At 45.7% G+C, this 16490-nt stretch overlaps 1 pseudogene; it reads left to right on the forward strand.

Annotated features, from left to right (window-relative positions):
• Positions 1-891: 891 nt before the first annotated feature.
• The window catches only part of LOC139026594 (zinc finger protein 180-like), a 32096-nt pseudogene continuing 16497 nt past the window's right edge, over positions 892-16490 (forward strand).

Consider the following 16490-nt stretch of genomic DNA (forward strand, 5'->3'; position numbering starts at 1 on the left):
AACACAACAAAACGGAAAGAAGAGAGAAGACAAGAAGAAGAAGATTAATGTACATTACATAAACAAAAACTAAAGCTGAACTAGCATAGAATAATGTGGATAATAGTCTAATAAAACACAACAGATAAAAGAATGAACTGATTAAGAAATATGAATGGTAAAATTGATCTTACATCCAAAGTAAGAAATGACACGTAAAGTAGAATAATGGATAAGAGGTTGTCCCATATAAAGCCAAACCATAAATAAAAAGTAGAAAAATAACATATGATGAATTAATGATAGAGATACGATAGACATAATCATAACAAAAGTAAAGAATGACTGTAGAATAAAAGTGAGTATAGTAAATATACAAATAAACAACAATAAAAGAAATGAAAATGTAAAGAATAATGATGAAAGTCACAAATAACTTAAACATGATAAAGTACAAAACTGAAATCTAAGCACAATAAGACATAGACAAAAAATACATATAAATAGAATAAAAAATAGAAAGATGAGCTAAACACAATCAAAAAAAATAGTAATAGATCAAACTACATGTTAATCAAATTGTCAATGATCTAAGATCTGTATGTCTGTAAAACTAGACTGAAAACTTGTCTGATTACTTGATCACTGTATAAGTATGATCTAGATCTGATCTGATACATGTAAATCACTAGTCTGTACACTGTACAGTATGAATACTGATAAACACATAGTCATGTCTGATCCATAGTCTGTAATAGTCCTGATCATCGTCACTAGTCACTGTATCGTTGTCTGAGTCTGTCTGTCAATAGTCACACTGATCATAGTCAATGATACCTGTTCAGGCAATTTACGGACACGGAGGCGCAACATTCCTCTCGTCCGCCAGGGTTTCCGTCAGGTGGTCCCATGATGTCACCCCAGCTCTACCCCACCTTCTCGCGCGAGGTCAAAGGTCATAGCTCCCTGAAGGTGAAAGGATCGCGACTCAAGGAGCGTTTTGAGGAAAGCAGCTTCTCAGTCCCCCCTCTGACCCCTGCTGTCTGCCGCCTGCAACCGTCACTGTGAGTGTCAGAGATGTGTGTGTGTGGTGTGTGTGGTGTGTGTGTGGTGTGTGTGGTGTGGTGTGTGTGTGTGTGTGTTGTGTGTGTGTGTGTTGTGTGTGTGTGTGTGTGTTGTGTGTGTGTGGTGTGTGGTGTGTGTGTGTGTCTAGGGTTCAAGTACAGATTGTAGGAGACTATAATTTGAATCACTGTTGCAGGACATTGGTTCCAGGTTTTAAAAAAGGGCTTTCTGAAGTTTCCACCTTGTTCCCAATTTCAGACTTGAGTTTTCCTTACGGAAAATGTATCAACCCGACAAAAAATGTCATAAATTATAATCACATAATTATATGTTTTGCTGCAGGATTATCTTTCATCGCTGTAGCAAACAGTCTCCAAATTAAGACCTACATCTGTACGCTAGAAAGTTTAGGTATTGATGCCTATGGTTTACTGTGTGTTTTCAACAATACAAATAGCCCACTGAGCTAAAGCTCCCCAACTAGTCTCTCTCACACCTATAGTCAGTTTCTCTATTTAGTTTTTTTTCCCTTCCCTTTATTAAAAAAATTGGGAAAAATCCCACCTTCATCCCCCACTCACACACACACACACACACACACACACACCACACACACACACACACACACACAGCACACACACACACACAACACACACACACACACACACACACACACACACACACACAACATCACACACACACACACACACACACACACACACCACAACACACACATTAACTAAGTTTGTTCTGTACTCTGGTAAGCTGGTGCTTGTAAATCCCCATGTGATACACTACATGCAGCTATCATATGACTATGCTGTTAAGGGGCTCTTTGTCTTCCTGACGTGTGTGTGTGTGGTGGTTTGGTCTGTCTGTCTGTCTGTGCTGACATGCTTCAGACCTTTCCAGACGCTGACAGAGCCAGAGGACATCTCCATGTCTGAGTACTGTTGGTTTGACCAATATAACCTTCCTGCTACTGTAATCCTGTAAAAAGCACACCAACACCTTCATCCCAATGTATACTTATCCTCTTGCTCCTTTTAAACGCGCCAGTATCTCTACTTGCACATCATCATCTGCCATCTTATCACTACAGTGGTAATGTTAAATGTAATATTATGGCCTATTAAATTGCCTACCTCCTAATCATTTACATTTGCACACACTTACGTAGAATTTCGTATTGTATTACTTAAACTTCGGGTTGTTACTGTGTATTTGTTTGTTGTTTTCCCTGCTCTGCTTTATCTTGGCCAGCCCGCAGTTTAAATGATAACTTGTTCTCAACTGGCAACCTGGTTAATATAAAGGTAAATATAAGGAATTAAAAGTATTCCTGGCCTAGTAAATGCATCTTCCCAATGCCTGTAAATCCTTGTAATATAGTTCTTCCAGTGCCTGTCCATTAGTGACTGCAGATTATAGACTATGTACTGTATAGTTCAAACGACGTCATCAACCAGTCAATCAGCAATCAATGTAATCAATGTAACGGAATATGCCAGTAAGAATGACATCACACTGTCTCCTCTCTGTACTGGATACGTCAAGAGAGTGAGAGGGTCGTTCAAGTGTTAGTGGCGTGGCTCTTCCACATGCCTAACCACCTGATCCCTGCATCTACTCACGGTTCTACCTCTAGCCCTCTCCATCTTCCATGCTACAAAGACAAGAGTTCCCGAGGCAACCCAGCAATAACGTCAGTAAAGGGGCGGCTTGCTTGTAAGAGACTCCTGTGGATGTTGTGACAGTTGACAATTTGTGACACCACTGGTGTGTCGCTTCTTTCCTCTATGGGTTCTCCGCTACACCTTGCTTTTCTACTGTAACTCATGCGTCGGTGTGTGGTGTTTGGCTGTGTTGTGGATTGTGTGTGTGTGTGTGTGGGGTGGGGTGTGGTGTGGGGTGTGTGGGTGTGTTAGTTTTTGTATTATGATTTAGAAAGTTTTCCATTGAAATGTAGAAAACACGAATGTAAACCCAGTTTCCAGTTGGTACCTTTCCTTTTTATTTCTCCTTTAAACAATGAGGAATTGAAGAATGTGGTTCCCCTCCATCCCGCTCTTCCTCCCGTTCCTCTCTCCTCCCTCCTCTTCTCCCTTTTCTCTCTCCTCTCTCCTCCTCTTCCCTCCTTCCTCTCTGCTCACTCCCTCTCTCCTCCCTCTCCCCCTTTTCCTCCTCTCTTCTCCTTCCTCTCTCTCACCTTTGTCTCCCTTTCCCTCTCCTCCCCTCTCCCCTTCTCCTTCTCGCCTTTCTACCTCCCTCTCTTTATCCGCTTTGCCCTCTCTACTCCCCCTCTTCCCCTTTCCCCTCTTCCCCTCTTCTCCCTTCCCTCTCCCTCTTCCCTTCCCTCTCTTCCCTCTCTCTTTCCCTTCCCCTCCTCTCTCTTTCATCCCTCTCTCCCCCCTTCAATTGGTTAATTGTCCTTTCAGGCACCTCTTACATGGCCCTGCCCGCAGTTAGCTGTTTTGTAATGTTGTCCAGTGTGCGTGTCTGCACACATCAGACCCGCTTCCGCAGCACAGACAATCCACAACAGTTAGAGCAACACTTGTTTTCCGGAACGTCAATTCTTCTCCTGATCACTGTTTCCTGTCTCATCATTCACGCGTCTTAAATGGACCGTATTCCCCTTAGATCGGCAACTACGTTTCAACCAGAGCCTTATGTAGGGACGTAGTGAAGCCATTTGGGACGCAGGCATGTATGTCAATTGCTGAGTGCACTCTATGATTTAGCGATCCTTCTGTGGTACTAACAGAATTTATGTATTCGAATATATAACTTGATTGATTTGTTAATGTATAGAAACCTGATCAACATGGTTTACGTTACATTAATGAAACTATTGAATCAAAATATATTATATTTTCTAAATACGTGATGTTTATTGTAAGATTGTGATGGTATAAAGTTGTTATTTCTTTGATTTTATTTATTTTCCAACTAAATGTTTACTGACACGGTTGTTGCTGTGCTTTTAGGTGTGCTTGTATTTCCATCGCGGGTGGGTGTGTTATTTATCAGCGTGGTTGGGGTATTTTCATCAGCGGGGTTGGGGTGGTTATCTAGCTGGTGTGTGTCTATTTTCCATCACGGTGGGGGTGTGGTGGCTATTTCCATCAGCGGTGTGTGGGGGTTGTCGGTCTATTTCCATCAGCGGTGTGTTGGGTGTGGTCTATTTCCAATCAGCGTGTTGGTGGGGTTGGTTCTATTTTCCATCACGCGGTGTGTGTGGTGTGCTATTTCCATCCAAGGGTGGTGGTGGGGTGGTCTCATTTTCCATCAGCGGTGTGTGTGGGTGTGGTCTATTTTCCATTCAAGCGGTGTTGGGGTGTGTTAGAGGAGTTGAAAATAAAATAAACTGTTGTGTTGAAAACACATCTTACCATCGCCACGGGGACCGCCATCTGCTGGTAATGTCAGTACACACTACAATATGAGGGTTCTTTAGGAAGCTGATGGTTCTCTATGCAGAACCATACTGGCCCAAAAAACCCTTTGAGCCCTTCAACTTCTTTGCATTCCCAATTAAATAATTTTTTTCTCTTAGTAATAATTCAAATGTGAGGACGGCAGCTCATTGGAATATTTTTGTGTGTGTGGTTTGCGCACAGCTCTTTTGGTGCAACCGTGGGTGAGTAAGAGTGTCATTCCAGTTTATCTAATGTGTTGTGTTTCCTTATTACATGTTGTATATGACTATAGCCAGTGATGGTGTCTTGTGAAAGACTCYTGTATGGCTTTGTGTCAACTCCTCAGGGACCCACAGCTGTTTCAGAGATAGCACACCTGATTCAACTTCTTAATGAACACCATAATAAAACCTATGGAATTTAACAATATAATAAGTCTATTATACCAGAATAAATAAAAACCTGTATMGTTCCACAAAGAACCTTTGAGATTGAGAAAAGTTCTTTATGTGCATGGTTCTTTATAGAACCTTCAAAAAACGTTCTATAATGTATGTGAGTGTGTGTACGCTGTATGAGAATCAGCCTGTGTCCCTCCTCTCCATGTTAACCTGAATACATTTTAACACAAATTATAATCTCCCCCCATCTCACTCTCATTCTTACTCTCTATTTCTCTCTCCATCCATCCATCTCTCTCTCTCTCTGTCTGTGGTATTAGGGCAGACATATTTTCCACTCCTTTCAGATAGCTCCATGAGGTCACTGTGCATACTGGGGTTGCTGGTGCTTAGGTGACACCCAGAGTACCGGTGCAGTGTTTGTGTAAATGTGTGTGTGTGTGTGTAGCGTGTGTGTAGTGTGTGTGTATTCACTTTAACAACTGAAGACCTCTGACTCCTATACTTAGACATACATTGAGATTTAAAAATAAAGTGAATTGTATTAAAAGTAATATTGTGGCCCTGTGCGGTTCTGTTGATAGACTCAATCTCACCTCTGGACCTTGAATCCAGTTCCACTGCATTTTTTTCATTGTTCCCGTCTAATCAGGGWCTGATTTAGACCTGGGACACCAGGTGTGTGCAATTTCTTATCAGGTAGAACAYAAAAKCAGCAGGCTSRYGACCTCYTAAAATAAGATTTGAGTGCCCCTGGACTAGAGCATAGTGCTTGTAATGCCAGGATCGTGGCTTCTATTCCCCTGGGGCCACCCATACAAAAATGTACGTAAGCACGATTGGAAGCTTTAGATAAAAGCGTCTGTAAATGGCATATAGTCTTTGCCGTTATGCACCATGATCAATCCGTTTTATACAGGAAAGATTGGGACATTGGAGATTATTTTTTGAAAATCTCTTGAAGTCATTATTTGATTTTGGTAAGGTTTATCTGCTAATGTGTTGTTTTTGAGTCATTATTGMTTTTGAGMGGCATTCGTGTKCCTTGCCTTTGCAACCWTGAAAAACARCTTAAAATMATAAATAGTTACACATCATACATGTTTTTGTTTATATTGAACTGTTTATCAATGACAAAATGTATTGGAAGTCATTTATACTGCAAAACWTAATTTGAATGCATTGTTTAAAATACTTGTAACATATTTTGGAGATTTAGACATATCTATCTGCTATTTTGAATYCTAGAAAGTAAACAAAGGTWTTTAATATATTGTATATAGATCACTTTTTTTTTACAAATATAATGTGTCCCTAAGTTTTATGWCAWTGGTGATACTATTTTGAAAAATGATTAATTACAAAGATATACTGTACAAGAACCTTGAGCAATCKCACCAGTGGCAAACTGTAGTTGGGGGAGGGGTCTATATTAAATAATATTATTAGCTAATCACACCATTTTTTGTATGTCATAAATTTGAGGATCCCATTGCTTGGTGTGTCTAAATAAAACGTGTCATTGGTGTTTCTCAATTTAAATGAAAGGAAATTACATTGTGAGCAAAATGATTAATCATATCACTTTATGATCATTGACTTTTAAAGGGTTAACAACCTTAGATTTGAAAACCTGTGGCCTCCATTTATGAAAATACTCAATTACCCTAAACTGTTTCATTGGTGTTACGATCATTAGTGTTTACTAATCTGACTGGTGGCACAATGTTATTCATATTGGTAAAAATAATAAATGTCATTAAGCTGCCATATTATTTGATTAAGAACGGGAAGATGTACCCAAATACATAAAAACATATATTTTTTAAAATGCTGCCACAATTCAAGGACTACCCTTGGTTTATTTTCTATATAAAAGTGTTTAAAGCATGTACAGTAATCCAACATGCACATGTTGAAATGTAATGGTTGAATATCCTAGCATACGGAACTGTCAGAAGTTGTTAAAAAAAGCTTGACCTTTATCAGCTTGTTGATCATGGTGACTGTGTCTCCTGCTACAGGCCTTCTAGGAAATCAAACTTCAGACTTCTGTAGTGTGTTGCTTCCCCTTAGAGAGCTGGGACAGACAACAGAGAGAGAGAGAGAAGAGAGAGAGAAGAGAGAGAGAAGAGAGAGAAGAGAGAGAGAGAGGAGAGAGAGAGAGAGAGAGAGAGAGAGAAGAGAGAGAGAGAGAGAGAGAGAGAAAGTGACACAGCAAAACTGACCACAAAAAATAGAATGAGGGAGAGAATGAGGGATTGATAGGCGAGAGCGACAGATAGAGGTACACTGGAAGACGTGTCTGTCATTTCAACAGTTAAACGCTTGTAGAATGCACAGTAAAACATCTGTAAATGTGTTGTACAGCACACCGTAAGACTTTTCTGTCATTTCAATGGTAGAAACGCTGTAGAATGCACAGTAAAATACCTTAAATGTGTTTTATAGAATTAATTATGMTGCATTGTGGGAAAATGTTTTGGTGGTGGAAGTTAGTCTCTGGCTCATTAACATATTTMAAAGTGATATTCCGGGATTTTCCCCAGAGTCAGATGAACTCGTGGATATCATMTTTATGTCTTTGTGTCCAGTARGAAGGAAGTTGGAGGTAGTTTCGCGAGCCAATGCTAACTACRGTTAGAGCATGATTGGAATGAATGAAATGAATGAATTTTTTTTTTCTTGACACATAAACAAACAAATAAGTACACAGCGTTGTACGAGATCTAAAGTTTCTTGGAAATTCCTCYCATGGAATAGCCTTCATTTCTCAGAACAAGAACAGACTGATGAGTTTCAGAAGAAAGTGCTTTGTTTCTGGCCCTTTTGAGCCTGTAATCGAACCCACAAATGCTGATTATCCAGATACTCAACTAGTCTAAASAAGGCCAGTTTTATTGCTTCTTTAATCAGGACAACAGTTTTCAGCTGTGCTAACATAATTGCAAAAGGYTTTTCTAATGATCAATTAGCCTTTTAAATGATCAACTTGGATTAGCTAAGGATTCCTCTTAAGGATTCGCCCCTTTTTTCAATTTTTGCCTAAAATAACATATCCAAATCTAACTGCCTGTAGCTCAGGTCCTGAAGCAAGGATATGCATATTCTTGATACCATTTGAAAGGAAACACTTTGAAATMTGTGGAAATGTGAAAGGAATGTAGGAGAATATAACACAATAGATCTGGTAAAAGATAATACAAAGAAAATACCAACCGTTCTTTTGTATTTTTTTTTGTACCATCATCTTTGAAATGCAAGAGAAAGGCCATAATGTGTTATTTCATTTTGGCCACTAGATGGCAGCAGTGTATGTGCAAAGGTTTAGGCTGATCCAATGAACCATTGTATTTCTGTTCAAAATGTTGTTTCAAGACTGCCCAAATGTGCCTAATTTGTTTATTAATAACTTTTCATGTTCAAAATTGTGCACTCTCCTCAAACAATAGCATGGTATTATTTCACTGTAATAGCTACTGTAAATTGGACAGTGCAGTTAGATTAACACGAATTTAAGCTTTCTGCCAATATCAGATATGTCAATATCCTGGGAAATGTTCTTGTTACTTAAAACCTCATGCTAATCGCATTAGCCTACGTTAGCTCAACCGTCCTGTGGAAGGGACACCGATCCTGAAGAAGTTTTAATGAACAAAAAATTTGCTTTTCTTTAAAAAACAAGGACATTTCCAAGTGACCCCAAACTTTTGAACGGTAGTGTACATACACATTGGAAGTCTATGGGTTTCTACTAGTATAAACTTCAAACGGTAGGACTCTGGTTTCGCTTRATTACGCACAACCCTGCGTGGTGGAGGTTCTCTGGGGTTGTGTCCCTCTCTCTACTCTCTCACCATCCTTTTCTTTGGATGGACCAGAAGGCAGCAACAGTAACAGTGGCTTGAACATGGCTGGCTCTGTTTCTCTGATCCAGAGGACAAGGCCGGAATCGCCGGGAGAACTTGGAAAGGTAACAATGGCTTGACCGCGGCCTGACCTGACTCTCCAGTCCACGAATCKAGATCCCGGTTTCCAGCACCAGTCCCAGCACCACACCAACAGACAAGGTGTGGAGGAGGGACTAAACACCAGACRTTCACCCTGAGCAAGCAGACCACAGGGAWGTACCACCATTGACCTTTGGTTCTAGGGCTTCCTTATGTGACTGCTTGCTCCTCAGGTTATCCTTCCTCCCCTCTACAGATCCTGACKCAGTTCCTGTTTCTCCCAGCCTCACAGTCCCCACACCAGACCCAGCACCAACCCCTGGTTTTTCCCGCCCTGGTACTGTACAATTTCCAACCCGGTCCTCACAACCAGGTTTTCCCAGTCCCAGCCTGAACACCAGCACCAACCCTGGACACAGCACRAACCAACCACAACTGCCATCTCCATCCAGCAACTGCCAGGCCAGACCCCATCCCTTCCCCTCCCGCAAAACAAACACACAAAGACACTATCAACCACTCCACCAGACCAACCATGACTGACTAACTCATTGATTGTTACGTGTTTTTTTGTTTGAATTTATTTTTGTATTATTGTCATTATTATTAAGTTCAATTGAATAGATTACTTATTATTCAGAATTTTTATTAAAGTTGATTTGAAATTTTAAGTAACATGTCTCAAATAAAAATCTTAAGTTCAATGTGTTTCTATTACATTTTTATCTCTACCGATAGTTTTGTCAATAAAAACTGTTACGTTACATAGCAAATGTGCCAACTCTTGTCTTGGCACGTGCGCTCTGTCCAACAGCTCAGAGATACAGAGCGCTTAGGCTGTGTGGGTAGGCTAGTCTTCATGATGAGATTATTGTGGATAAGAGCAAGAATATTTCTATTTTTCAAACGGCAATTTCGATCATGATGTCACCACAATAATTGGAAAGCAGCATCAAGCCACACCGTGCACTTTCACCACCCTGTGAAGTTCATCATAATTGATTAATCTGTAGCCTAATAAACTACATGGTTTCCCGAGTTGTAGTGGGAGGACCACACACCATATCATCGTGTGACAAAAATTTTGATATGTGGTTAGTTTGGAAGCCTTTGTTTAGGCATCTAGAAGTGCGAGTGAAATAAAACACATTCATATGCTGTAATTATACAAATGCCTAATAGACAACCAGCTAGCTCCAATCCCTTGTAATTACAGTAAAATATTGTAAAAAAAAAATCTTACAGTTTATTACTCACTTTACAGAATTGTACTGTTTCATTGCTTTTCTTTATAATAATTTACAGGAAGCTGGCATCAAGTACTGTGATATCTCGGTAATGTATTGACACTATCCAGAGATAGAGACATAGAGTATCATAAGTTATCTTGTTGTAATTACAATTATTTTGAAGACCAGTGTATTGACTACGACAACTTTTTACTTGCTATGACTATGATACATTTTCTTTATCAGCCTTGGGTTGAATGCACCAACTGTAAGTTGCTAAGGACAAGAGCACCCACTAAATGACCAAAAAGTTCATGTAATGTACAAATGAAAAGAACACTGGGTAATATGTCATTGTAATATACTGTAATTGTAATTGGTACTCTAAATTAGATCCACAGTGACTGACTTGGTACTGTAAATTAATTACAGTAACATGTTGGTACTGTAAAAATTGATTACAGTAGTTGTACTGTAAAATAAGTTACAGTAACTCACTGGCCAATTGCCTGTACTGACATTTTACAGGAAATGTTTAACAGTGTAGAGATAGGGGACAATGTGTGGGGCTAAGAGGAGCTATAATCTGTCTGAGTGGAGTAATGCAGGGTATCAGAGTGAGGCATGCGGGGGTAAGGGTTTACAGGTCTTATAAGGCCCCTGTGTCCTCCATCCCTGTCTCCGTCTCCACTCTGCTTGACTATTCTTGTCCCGTCTGTCCTCACCTAAAAGGCAAGACCTCCCCGTCAACCCTTTTAGACACTTTTAAAACTCAGGTTTTCGGCGTTAAGGTTAAACTAGATCTGTTTAGGTTGAATTAGTTCACTTTTATTTATTGTATTTATTTAACCTTTATTTAACTAGTTCAGATCTCGTGAGAAGGAGACAGAGGTCTGTGCTTGTGTGTGTGGGATCGCTCTGCTCCGCTCTGTGTCTCCTGTGTGTGTGGGATCTCTCTCTTCTCCGCTCCTGTGGCTCCTGTGTGTGTGTGGGATCGCTCTGCTCTGTGTCTCCTGTGTGTGTGTGGGATCTCTCTCTGCTCTGCTCTGTGTCTCCTCTGTGTGTGGGATCTCTCTCTGCTCTGCTCTGTGTCTCCTGTTGTGTGTGTGATCTCTCTCTGCTCCGCTCTGTGTCTCCTGTGTGTGGGGGATCTCTCCTCTGCCTGCATCTCCTGTGTGTGTGGGATCGCTCTGCTCCGCTCTGTGTCTCCTGTGTGTGTGTGATCTCTTCTGCTCCGCTCTGTGTCTCCTGTGTGGTGGGATCTCTCTCTGCTCCGCTCTGTGTCTCCTGTGTGTGTGGGGATCTCTCTCTGCTCCGCTCTGTGTCTCCTGTGTGTGTGGGATCGCTCTGCTCCGCTCTGTGTCTCCTTGTGTGTGTGGATCTCTCTCTGCTCTGCTCTGTGTCTCCTGTGTGTGTGGATCTCGCTCTGCTCGTGCTCTGTGTCTCCTGTGTGTGTGGATCTCTCTCTGCTCTGCTCTGTGTCTCCTGTGTGTGTGGGATCTCGCTCTGCTCTGCTCTGTGTCTCCTTGAGTGTGTGGGATCTCTCTCTGCCTCTGCTTGGTGTCTCCTGTGTGTGTGGGATCACCCTGCTCCGCTCTGTGTTCTCCTGTGTGCGTGGGATCTCTCTCTGCTCTGTTCTCGTGTCTCCTGTGTGTGTGTGGATCTCTCTGCTCCGCTCTGTGTCTCCTGTGTGTGTGGGATCGTCTGCTCCGCTCTGTGTCTCCTTGTGTGTGTGGATCGTTCTGCTCCGCTCTGTGTCTCTGTGTCTGGTGTGGATCGTTTCTGCTCCGCTCTGTGTCTCCTGTGTTGGTGGGATCGCTCTGCTCCGCTTTGTGTCTCCTGTGTGTGTGGGATCTCTCTCTGCTCTGCTTCTGTGTCTCCTGTGTGTGGTGGGATCTCACTGCTCCGCTCTGTGTCTCCTGTGTGTGTGGGATCGCTCTGCTCCGCTCTGTTGTCTCCTGTGTGTGTGGGAGTCTCTCTCTGCTCTGCTCTGTGTCTCCTGTGTGTGTGGGATCTCACTGCTCCGCTCTGTGTCTCCTGTGTGTGTGGATCGTTCTGCTCCGCCTCTGTGTCTCCTGTGTTGTGTGGGATCGCTTGGCCCCGCTCTGTGTCCTCCTGTGTGTGTGGGGATCGCTCTGCTCCGCTCTGTGTCTCCTGTGTGTGTGTGGGATCTCTCTCTGCTCTGCTCTGTGTCTCCTGTGTGTGTGGGATGCTCTGCTCTGCTCTGTGTCTCGTTGTTCGCGCTTCTGCTCTGTCTGTGCTCCTGTGGTTGGGGATCTCCCCCTGCTCTGCTGTGTGTCTCCTGTTGTGTGTGGGTTCACCCTGCTCCGCTCTGTGTCTTCCTGTGTGTGTGGGATCTCTCTCTGCTCTTTCTGTGTCTCCTGTGTGTGTGTGGGATCTTCTCTGCTCCGCTCTGTGTCTCCTGTGTGTGTGGGATCTCTCTCTGCTCTGTTCTGTGTCTCCTGTGTGTGTGTGTGGGATCTCTCTTGTTCCGCTCTGTGTCTCCTGTGTGTGGGGATCTCTCTCTGCTCCGCTCTGTGGCTCCCGTGTGCGTGTGGGATCTCTCTGCTCCGCTCTGTGTCTCCTGTGTGTGTGGGATCACTCTGCTCCGCTCTGTGTGTCCTTGTGTGTGTGGGATCTCTCTCTGCTCCGCTCTGTGGCTCTGGTGTGTGTGTGGATCGCTCTGCTCTGTGTCTCCTGTGTGTGTGTGGGATCTCTCTCTGCTCTGCTCGTGTCTCCTTGTTGTGGGGGATCGCTATGCTCCGCTATGTGTCTCCTGTGTGTGTGCGATCTCTCTCTGCCTGCTGTCTGTGTCTCCTGTGTGTGTGTGTGTGTGTGGGATCGCTCTGCTCCGCTATGTGTCTCCTGTTGTGTGGGGGATCGCTCTGCTCCGCTCTGTGTCTGCCTGTGTGTGTGGGATCTCTCTCTGCTCTGCTGTATGTCTCCTGTGTGTGTGGATCACCCTGCTCCGCTCTGTGTCTCCTGTGTGTGTGGGATCTCTCTCTGCTCTGTTCTGTGTCTCCTGTGTGTGTGTGCGGATCTCTCTGCTCCGCTCTGTGTCTCCTGGTGTGTGTGGATCTCTCTCTGCTCTGTTCTGTGTCTCCTGTGTGTGTGTGTGGGATCTCTCTGTTCCGCTCTGTGTCTCCTTGTGTGTGGGATCTCTCTCTGCTCCGCTCTGTGGCTCCTGTGTGCGTGTGGGATCTCTCTGCTCCGCTCTGTGTCTCCTGTGTTGTGTGGATCACTCTGCTCCGCTCTGTGTGTCCTGTGTGTGTGGATCTCTCTCTCTCCCGCTCTGTGGCTCCTGTGTTGTGGGTGGGATCGCTCTGCTCTGGTCTCCTGTTGTGTGGGGATCTCGCTCTGCTCTGCTCTGTGTCTCCTGTGTGTGGGGGATCGCTATGCTCCGCTATGTGTCTCCTGTGTGTGTGGGATCTCTCTCTGCTCTGCTCTGTGTCTCCTGTGTGTGTGTGTGTGGGATCGCTCTGCTCCGCTATGTGTCTCCTGTGTGTGGGGGATCGCTCTGCTCCGCTCTGTGTCTCCTGTGTGTGGTGGATCCTGTGCGTGCATTGTGAGCTTGCATGTGTGTGCGTTTGTGTGTTTCTCACACCTGTATTTGTTTGTTTCAGAAGCTTCTAGGCACTTGCCCCCCCCCCCCCCCCCCCCCCCCCCCTAACGTGTTCGTTCCCATCGTCAGGAAAATAACAGGTAAAGAACACAGGAACGCAACTAAAGGAGGAAACAAGAATACTAGTGCGAGAGGAAAAAATGTAAAAAGTTACTGTGCGTGAAGGGGGAAAGCGGTTTCAGGAGGACACTAAGGAAGTATGTGTTGTGTTCTTTCAAAGCTGAGATGGCTACGTACACAGTTACTCTCAAAGGCTCCGCACATGGGGCTTTGACTACAGGGGGAACGGACTTCAACATGCACTAAGCATCTCCAGGGTAAGCGAACACACATGTTCACGTTGGTTTCTACGCTGTGTTTAGAGTAGCTTCTGATGTGAGATATAGTGATTTGTGGTGTGTGTGTGAGTGTGTGGTGTGTTGCGTGCGCTTGTGTGTATTATGTAATGACTAACGATTTGTGTGACAGACGCTGAGCAGTGACCTGACACTTCTAAAGTACACACCTCTCTCTCTCTCTCTCTCGTCTCTCTCTCTCTCTCTCTCTGTCTGTCTCGCTTTCTCTTTTTCTCTCTCTGTCACGTCCTGACCATAGTGTCTTGTGTGTTTTGCTTGTTTAGTGTTTGGTCAGACGTGAGCTGGGTGGGAACTCTAGGTTGTGTGTCTAGTTTGTCTGTTTCTATGTTCAGCCTAATATGGTTCTCAATCAGAGGCAGCTGTCTATCGGTGTCCCTGATTGGAGAATCATATATAGGGGCTTGTTTTGTGTTGGGATTTGTGGGTAATTGTCTATGGTAGTGTTTAGTGTCAGCACTATTTGTATGTATAGCTTCACGGTCGTCAGTTTGTCAGTATTTCGTTTCGTGTTCATCTTCGTTAATAAAAGAAGATGTATTGTTATCACGCTGCGCCTTGGTCCTCTCTTTCACCTATAGACGATCGTGACAGAATTACCCACCACAACAGGAACCAAGCAGCGTGATTCAAGGCAGCAGCAGCAAACGCAGGATTACAGGAATTGGGAGGAAATTCTGGACAGCGAAGAACCAGGAGGAATATCGCCGCCCCAAAGCTGTGCTGGAGGCAGCGAAAGCAGAAGAGGCAGCGTTTTGAGGAGCTAGCACGGAAGCAGGAGAAGGATCTGGGCTATACTACCTGGGAGGAGATCGACAGGTGGGCGATCGACCCAAGGAGAGTGCCGGAGCCCGCCTGGGATTCTCTGGCGGCAGTGTGAGGAGGGATACCGGCGAATGGAGGCAGCACGACGACGCGGTAGGAAGCCTGTAAGTCCAAGCCCAAAAATGTCTTGGGGGGGCTAAAAGGTAGTGTGGCGAAGTCAGGTAGGAGACCTGCGCCAACTTCCCGATCTTACCGTGGAGAGCGAGAGTACGGCAGACACCGTGTTATTACGGTAGAGCGCACGGTGTCTCCTGTACGTGTGCATAGCCCGGTGCGGGTTTATCTACCTCCCCGCACTGGCAGGGCTAGATTGGGCATTGAGCCAGGTGCCATGAAGCCGGCTCAACGCGTCTGGTCTCCAGTGCGTCTCCTCGGGCCGGCATACATGGCACCAGCCCTACGCATGGTGTCCCCGGTTCGCCTAGCACACCCAGTGCGGGTTATTCCACCTCCCCGCACGTGGTCGGGCTACGGAGGGATACAACAGGTAAGGTTGGGCAGGCTCCGGTGCTCAAGGGAGCCAGTACGCCTGCATGGTCCGGTATATCCCGCCGCCACCTCCCCGCCCCAGCCCAGTACCACCAGTGCCAACACCACGCACCAAGGCTTCCTGTGCGTCTCCAGAGCCCTGTTCCTCATCCACGCACTAGCCCTATGGTGCGTGTTCTCCAGCCCGGTACCACCAGTTCCGCACACGCACCAAGCCTCCTGTGCATCTCCAGAGCCCTGTTCCTCTCCACGCACTCGCCCTATGGTGCGTGTCTCCAGCCCGGTACCACAGTTCCGGCACCACGCACCAAGCCTCCTGTGCGTCTCCAGAGTTCCTGTGCGTCCTGTTGCTGCTCCCCGCACTAGCCTTGAGGTGCAGGTCCTTAGTCCGGTACCACCAGTTCCGGCACCACGCACCAGGCCTACTGTGCGCCTCAGCAGGTCAGAGTCGGCCGTCTGCCCTACGCCGCCTGCACTGCTCGTCTGCCCACGCCGTCTGAGCTGCCAGCCTGCCCAGCGCCATCTGAGGCATCCGTCTGCCCAGCGCCATCTCTGAGCCATCCGTCTGCCCAGCGCCATCTGAACCATCCGTCTGCCCAGCGCCATCTGAGCCATCCGTCTGCCCAGCGCAATCGTGAGCCATCCGTCTGCCCAGCGCAATCTGAGCCATCCGTCTGCCCAGCGTCATCTAAGCCGCCCGTCTGTCCCGAGCCATTAAGCCCGCCCGTCTTGTCCCGAGCTGTCAGAGCCGTTCGTCAGTCAGGAGCCGCTAGAGCCGTCCGTCAGTCAGGAGCCGCTAGAGCCGTCCGTTAGTCAGGAGCGGCCAGAGCGCCAGCCAGTCCGGAGCGGCCAGAGCCGCAGCCAGTCAGGAGCTGCCAGAGCCGCCAGCCAGTCAGGAGCTGCCAAAGCCGCCAGCCAGTCGGAGCTGCCAGAGCCGCCAGCCAGTCAGGAGCTGCCAGAGCCGCCAGCCAGTCAGGAGCTGCCCAGAGCCGCCAGCCAGTCAGGAGCTGCCAGAGCCGCCAGCCAGTCTAGAGCTGCCCTCCAGTCATAAGCTGCCCTCCAGTCATGAGCTGCCCTCCAGTCATGAGCTGCCCTCCAGTCATGAGCTGCCCTCCAGTCATGAGCTGCCTTCCAGTCATGAGCTATCCTCTCTCG

This window comes from Salvelinus sp. IW2-2015, unplaced genomic scaffold, assembly GCF_002910315.2.
Source record: "Salvelinus sp. IW2-2015 unplaced genomic scaffold, ASM291031v2 Un_scaffold5227, whole genome shotgun sequence".
NCBI classification, from domain to species: domain Eukaryota; kingdom Metazoa; phylum Chordata; class Actinopteri; order Salmoniformes; family Salmonidae; genus Salvelinus; species Salvelinus sp. IW2-2015.